Source organism: Apis dorsata, unplaced genomic scaffold, assembly GCF_000469605.1.
Source record: "Apis dorsata unplaced genomic scaffold, Apis dorsata 1.3 scaffold_67, whole genome shotgun sequence".
Taxonomy (NCBI): domain Eukaryota; kingdom Metazoa; phylum Arthropoda; class Insecta; order Hymenoptera; family Apidae; genus Apis; species Apis dorsata.
In genome coordinates, this window is record NW_006263365.1 from 302,220 (window position 1) to 309,968 (window position 7,749).

The 7,749-nt window shown below is 32.7% G+C and overlaps 1 protein-coding gene across 4 annotated transcripts in view; it reads right to left on the reverse strand.

Moving 5' to 3' along the window:
• LOC102674330 (solute carrier organic anion transporter family member 5A1) overlaps positions 1-7,749 on the reverse strand; it is a 125,479-nt gene that overhangs the window by 86,238 nt on the left and 31,492 nt on the right. The window lies entirely within an intron of this gene.

Genomic DNA, 7,749 nt, shown 5'->3' on the forward strand with positions numbered 1-7,749 from the left:
TATCACACGATAAAATCAAATAAGCCTAATCACTGTCATTATTACCTGCCATAATCCCTCATACCACGCTTCTCTAAATTAAAAATACCCTGAAAATCGATCGATCGTTTTGCCAACGAGTTGAAAAACAAATTCCTCGAGGTAGGGGGCACCACCGTCGTTTCACCTCCTTTCGAAAGTCGATCCATCGTTTCGACCCTCTTATTGCACAACGCGAAGAAGACGAGAAGGGAACACCATTTTCGCCACGTTTTTCCAGATTATCGACCGGCCACACACGGCCTTGATTTCGTTACCGATGAAAAATTAAAGCGTTGTATACCCGCCGGATAACGAATTCAAAGTCAGGGATACGTCGTAATGATCCGCATGGTATAACACGATGGCACGTGCGACTCAGAAATAGTTTCATCGAGTTCCGAATTTCTTGAACCTTCTTTTATTCAGAGTTTGATAAAATTCGACGCGATTCCATTTCGTATTCCATGGCGAAATTTTCTTAGAAATGTGAAAGATGAAAAAGAGTTTTTCGCGTGTATTTATATATCGTTTCTTTCGCACGTTCAGAATGTATTGTTCCGAAATTGCGTTGCATTTTACGATTGTATTCATTTCGAAAATTTCTTTCCATTTTTAGTTTGGTGTATGGGATATGTAATTATTTTGAATAAGTCTTGTCACTTATGATGGAGTATTTTTACACTAATTATTATTAGGATTTTATAATCATTTTTGATTTATTGAATACTTGCGGATTGAAAAATATAAATATTGTTTTGCATTTTTTACAGTTTTATATTTCGTTTTATATTTTGATTGGCTTTATTTTTGGCTCCATTGAAATCCTTATTTTTGTCGATTATTGTTCGCAAAATCTATTTGCATTCTATCAAAATCAATTTGAAATTATAATTTAATGAAATCACATTTTCCTAGATATTGATTTAACAACTGTTAACAAGATAATTGTTAACAGTATACGAGAAACGAGCTGAGGATTAAACCTCGTCCTCTGATCAAATCTTCCTTACTGAACCATCGTTAGTCGCAAATCCAATTATACATCGTTGATCGCATTATATCTTGAGGTTGTACACCTCTCGTTCTCTTCTATCCTCAAATACCATTATGGAATTATGGAGTTATTTACGTATTATTTATGTACTAACAAATTCCTCTGACTCATCATTCCTTATTTTTTAACAATTTCCAAACCATTTACTCCACAAATAATTCCTCGATCCAAACGATTTAAAATTATCTAATTATCTCCAATACGAATTTTGAAGATTGTCCAACAATTAATAAATTATTTGTTATTATCTAAATCTTCTTACTTGATGATCGATCAGATCAGATATTACTTTACGATACAAAATATAATTAAGATCAATTACGAATTTTCAAGATCTCATCCTTGATAACACACATCGAGATCAAATCATGGTGTCCTTTAATTCATCATTAATAAAAAAATCTGAAATAATAATAAAAGAAAAAGAAATGTAAGAATTAGAAAAAATGAAATAAAAGGGGTGGTTTAAAAAAGATACGAGAAGAATAGATATATTCGAGGATAAAAAAATTTCCAAGGTGCGAGAACTCGAGCGAAAACTCGGATAAAGCGTTTCCCGTTTTGCTCTCCCCATTTCTCTCTTTCATCGAATTGTTAAAACACACACCGAGTGCAAATACATCACCGATCGCGGTGTGTTTGCATCTGTGTCAAAATATCGAAGCGAATAAAGCTGTTAGCACGTTCTCTCATTTTAGAAAACACTTTCGAGCATGGAATCACCGTTATAAATTCGCGATCCCTCTTTTTATTATACACTTCTGGATACTTTGGATATAATGGATTTTTAATGAATCTGTGAGTTCGATGCTTCTCTATTTTTTAAACTTTAGAAGAAAGAATTTTTGTTAAGTAAAAAAAAAAAAAAATCCAATTTTTGAGTGAGAGTATCAATATTCTTGCAATTTTATATAATTGTTTATATAAAATAATTGAAATGTTTCAATAATTATTACAATGAATAATTATTACAAAGAAAAGTGGATCGTTTCTTCAATTCTTTCACGTGTTTGAATGAAATAAAAAAAGTAGCACGTGAGTAAATATTTATGAATGATACTGTTATTTCATTTCATTCATGATTTCCTCGTACACTTTTTTCTTTTTTTTTTTTTTTTCCTGTTTCTATTCCAATGAATACTGATATGCGAATGCACAATTTATTGTAACACGTTACGCACTCAATGTATACATTTCCATTTCATTTTCCGTATCGATGCATCATTTTCTCTTATATTTATCCAACATTTATTTGTCAATCGTAAAATTATCGAACAGTTATCCAACATGATTAATATAATTATCGATATTCCTTCGCAAAGTTTTCTTTTGAAGTAATAAAAAAGAAATCGATGGATTCGTAATTACTTTCAAAATCGATTACTTTTCTCTCTCTCAAAGTATAATAATTCGATTAATTCGAATCAAGTTATGCAGAAAATTTCATGAATTAAAATAAATGGATATATCATGAATTTGTAATTATTTCGAGAGGTGGCAAATTTTTTTTTTTTTTTCCTCCATCTTTTGGAGGTAAAATTAGTCGAGTAGAACTCGAGTGGTGGCGAATACACAAGTGTTCACTTGTTTTTTTCCTTGTTTCGTCGTTTGCAAAAAACAAAAAAAAAAGCTTGTTGTTTGCCCTGTTAAAAGGGAAAAAATAAAAATTTCCCTCTTTGGAGAGGAGAAATTCGACACGGATGTCGCGATATATCGGTACGAATCGTTTCGAATCGTTTCGAACTGGTTCGAACTGGTTCGAACTGTTAACCTCACTGAACTTTGATTGTTGAACTTGCATATTTTTTTTTTTTTTTAAACTGACAGTCGTTTTTGAATATTTTTCACGTTTGCACACTTTTTTTTATTGTCAATAACAAAATATTGCTGGTTGTTGTTCTTCTTCTTTCTATAAATATAAAAAGAATGCTTTTTGATTCGGTGGAAAAATTTTCTGTTGAGATATTTTTGTATATACGATCTTATTTTTTTAAAATGATCGAGTGAAAAGATAATTCGATGAAATAGAAGAACACGCGTTTCAATTTTACCAAAGATGCCACTGTCATTTAGTATTTACGTTGTAACAAATTAATTCTTGGAAAGTTTCATTTTGATGCCAAAATGAACAATGATCAGTTGCCAGAAATCTACAAATACTACTACCTACTATTTCAAGTAAAAACGAGTTATAGAATGAAATTTTGATATAACATTTGTCAAAAATCATTTCAAATTATTATCACGTTGAGAGATGGACATATCGTTTTCCAAATAATACCAAACAAATAAAGATTCGTCTCATTTTTCAAAATACATTTTTCAAAAATCCTAAAAATTTACTTTTCCTAAACAATAATTCATAAATTATCCAAAAAAAAAAAAACAAAGAGAGAGAAAGAAAAAAAAGGACGAAGAATTAATTTCGACTTAATAATAAAAAGAACTATAATAAATTAAAAAAAAAAATATCGTGATCAATCTTTGTTGCGAGAAATCAGAATAATCAGAACAGGCTCGCAACAACTTCTATTCAATATTGTTCGTCCAACAGCACGTTAATTGCAAATTACTCTCACGCCATGACTCGTGACCTAATAATCTTCTCTTGATCTTAGACCCTTGGAGGGTTCTTGCTGCGCACCGGAAGAAGAGCAATGAACTGTCGTGTACCGTTAAAGAATTAACTAAGCACCTTTCGTTATTTATCGTTGCATACTTTATTTTTTACTGAAACAAAAATACGAATGAATTTATTAAGACACGAAATATGAAAAAATATATATATATATATATATTTAATCTTTTATTAATGTAAAATGATACAAATTATTCGAACAGCTGACGCATATAAAATGATGAGTAGAAAAGACGATAGAATGAAGATATATATAAGAAACTTTTTATTACCTTGTGATTTAAAACCATGAATTTCGAAACAGAATTCTTTTTCTGCATGATACGAGTTATTTTACAGTTATACACCGTTTTTTATGGATCATAGATCTATCTAGTGATATTCGAAATAAGATATATATTACTTAAATCAATTCAAACGTTACACCCTATATATTATCGTAAATACTTACTACTTACTATTTTTATTAATTAAATTATTTTCCTTTTATCTGAGATTAAATTATAAATAAAAAAAATGGAAAAAATTTTTTCTTTAAATATCAAATAGATGAATTTTAAAAATTATTTTTCTGACAAAATTGAAAATCGAATTCGAAAGAATGATATATCTCACAAGTGTCTTTTTCTTGGACATACCTTCGCATCACGAAACACACAAATATTTGATCGCATTGCATCGCGACCTTGCGTCGTGGTTCACGCGATTTCTTCGACGTGAGTACTCCATTATTGGTTATATAAATTCTTTTTTATACGTACGAAGACTATAGAAGTAATAAAAACATGACATTTTCCGACTCCTACGCGGGAAGAAATTTAAAATTGATCAAGATATTTCCTTATGCCTTGTAACTCGTCAAGTTTTCTTAACTTTAACAACACATTAACTCAATTGGATCGATAAAAATAGATTAATTGGATCGAATGGATCTTTTAAAAATTTCCATTAAACGAAACCAAAGTCTTTCCATTCCTTGAAAAATTATCGTCATTGAATCCTTTCTTTGATTCTGAAGATTATGCAATAATCGGAAAAACGAGTTTTTAATCTTTTCATTCTCCGGGTGTACAATCTTGCATCACAAGATTAATAAATCTCTTCATAAATTTCCGAGTGAAAAATCTTTTAAAAATAATAATATTATTTTTAAAGTCTCTTAATCGAGTCTCAAAATAACAAAGAATTAACTGTATATATATATATAAAATGATGGATGATAATTGAAAAACTGGAAGAAAGAAGATAGTTTACAAGGTAAACTGAAAACAGCATAAAATTTCAAAATAACAAGCCTATTTATAGACTCGGTTTCGCTTACAAAAAACATTTTTCAACAACACAAGAGTCTTTAATAATAGCAAGAAACAAGACTATATTACAAGTTATCTGTAACAAGATTGTGTAATATCTTGCATCACGTGTGATGCACCGAACGTGGCAGGAATGAGCATCGTATATCACACGATGCACGAGACCAACATCATGTTACTAAATATTCCTTATATATTTCTATACCTTGTGCAATCATTAAGAAACCTTTAAGTATTATCCCTTGAAGAAATTCAAGCACGAGATACATCCCAATAAAATACTTCCATTGATTCCATTCCAAAAAAAATAAAATTCTTCCTTTTCCAATTTTCCCTAACAATTAACAAAAGAACTAGCCAACTTAAAATTATATTCTCTTCCACTTTTTCCCATTATTTCACAAAAAAGAATCCTTTTTTCGAAACTAAAAAAAAGTATTCCTAAATACTCGTCATTTGATTATCATAAATCGATAAAATTCCACCATTAATTACGGAAAAATATTTCCATAAATTAAAATTATATTCTCTTCCACTTTTTCCCATTATTCCACAAAAAAGAATCCTTCTCTCGAAACTAAAAAAATATATTCCCAAATACTCGTCATTCGATTATCATAAAGCGATTCCATTATTAATTACGGAAAAATATTTCCATAATTTAAAATTATATTCCCTTCCATTTTTTCCCATTATTCCACAAAAAAGAATCTCAAAACTAAAAAAATATATTCCCAAATACTGGTTATTCGATTATCATAAACCGATTCCATCATTAATTACAGAAAAATATTTCCATAAATTATATTCTCTTCCACTTTTTCCCATTATTCCATAAAAAAGAATTCTCTCGAAACTAAAAAAAAGTATTCCTAAATACCCATCATTCGATTATCATAAACCGATAAAATTCCACCATTAATTACGGAAAAATATTTCCATAATTTATCGCGTTTGGATAATACGGGCGATCGGCCACAAACAAGGTATACCCAATCACTTCTCCGGTAACCCAGTTCCTAGCCGGAAACCACGTCGATCCATTACTCCCGCGCGAGTCGGCCACCGGTCTCTCTTCAATCGTTTCCTCCCCCGACTAAAACTAAAACGAAACGCCTCGAGCGAGGGCGAGAAGTTGAAATATATATATATATACATACATACATTGGTTGGGGGGATGAAACGCTGACCTAGTGGCCAACCCATCGCCACCCGGTTTTCCAAGACCTTCCGACACGCGAGGGACCATTCGTTCCCTCGGCACACGTGAGGATGGATGGAAGGATGGCGAGGGCGAGCGGGCACGGCTCGTTGGAGTGCCGTACCAGAGCGCGATAGAGGCGTCGCGGCCTCCGCGATATCGCGCTTTCCAACGATCGATACCTCGCGTGCAATCGGCCCACCCGATATACACGCCGATTGGGGGGACAAGCAACCGCGACCTTTCCACGTGATTGAACTCTGAGGTGGAAGGGTGATTAAAGTGGGCTCATTATTTCGTGGATCGATGAAATCCAAGTTTTCTTTTTTTTCTGTTTCTTTCTTTGGACGAAGTAGTAGTTTTACAGTGGAAACTTTTTTTTTTTTCTTCCATCCAAGTGGAGATGGGACGGTTTTTTTGGGAATTGGACGCGAAAGAGAATAAGAAGAAGATTAGATCTTGTATCTTGTTAAGAGTTGATCGTGATAATAGGGAAAAATTTGAGAAATGAAGAAGTGTATCGAACATCTTGCAAGCTGCCTCTTATTACTGATCGATCATTCACAGATATATCGATATAGTTATGGGCGAAGGCTAATAAATTTCGACACGGATAACTCGATTCATGAGGGATTAAAAAAAAGGAAAAAAAAATTGTTCAGCAAGATTGTTAGTTTCTCGACGAAGCATTCGAATACATCAATAACAAATCATAAACTTAATTATTATTATATAACCACCGTATATAACTCTATCCACGAATCTCGCTTATTAGATTAAAATTAATTTCTCAGAGATGGCCTAAATTAACAATACTAAAACGCACAAACTTCCAAAAAATATCGCATTGGATCACATCAAACAAGCCAGAGAAAGCCGCCGAATAAAAATCGGCCGAATCTAATAAATTTCAAACGACGCGATTAATTCGATCCGCGTGAGGATCTACAAGAAAAAAGAAAAGAAAAAAAAAAGAGGACTCGATAAATTCGCGATGCTTTGCGTCGAATACAGGTTGCCGCGTGTCACCGGCGCAGGAATCGTGCCTGCCTGCCTGCCCGCCCACCTTCGTGACGGTGGATTGTTTGTCGGGTGAAACGGCAAAAACGCTGCGCTGCCAGCCCCGGGGACGAATGGCCAGCCTAGCTGCTCACCAGGTTCGGCTGGTTGCACCACAAGGTCTAGAACGATCGAGGAATGGTCGTGGATTAGGGGCCATTCGATGGCCATTTGCGGATTCGAAAGTTGGTCTCCTCTTTTGTTTAGGGATGAATTTGCAAATTATTGGATCGATTCTCGATCGTATACGATTGGATATATTGTAAAAATTGGAATTTACAAGAGGTTATCGAGTTTCTATATTATTATAATTTGTGTCCAAGTTAATATCAAGTGATATTAGAGCTGTGGATTTTGGCAACTATTCGAATATCCTTTTTCGATCGTTCCTCAAATTCTCCCCTGCGATAATTTATCCTCTTGATTTTTATTATCGAATAAAATTTTAGATTTATTCCTTAAT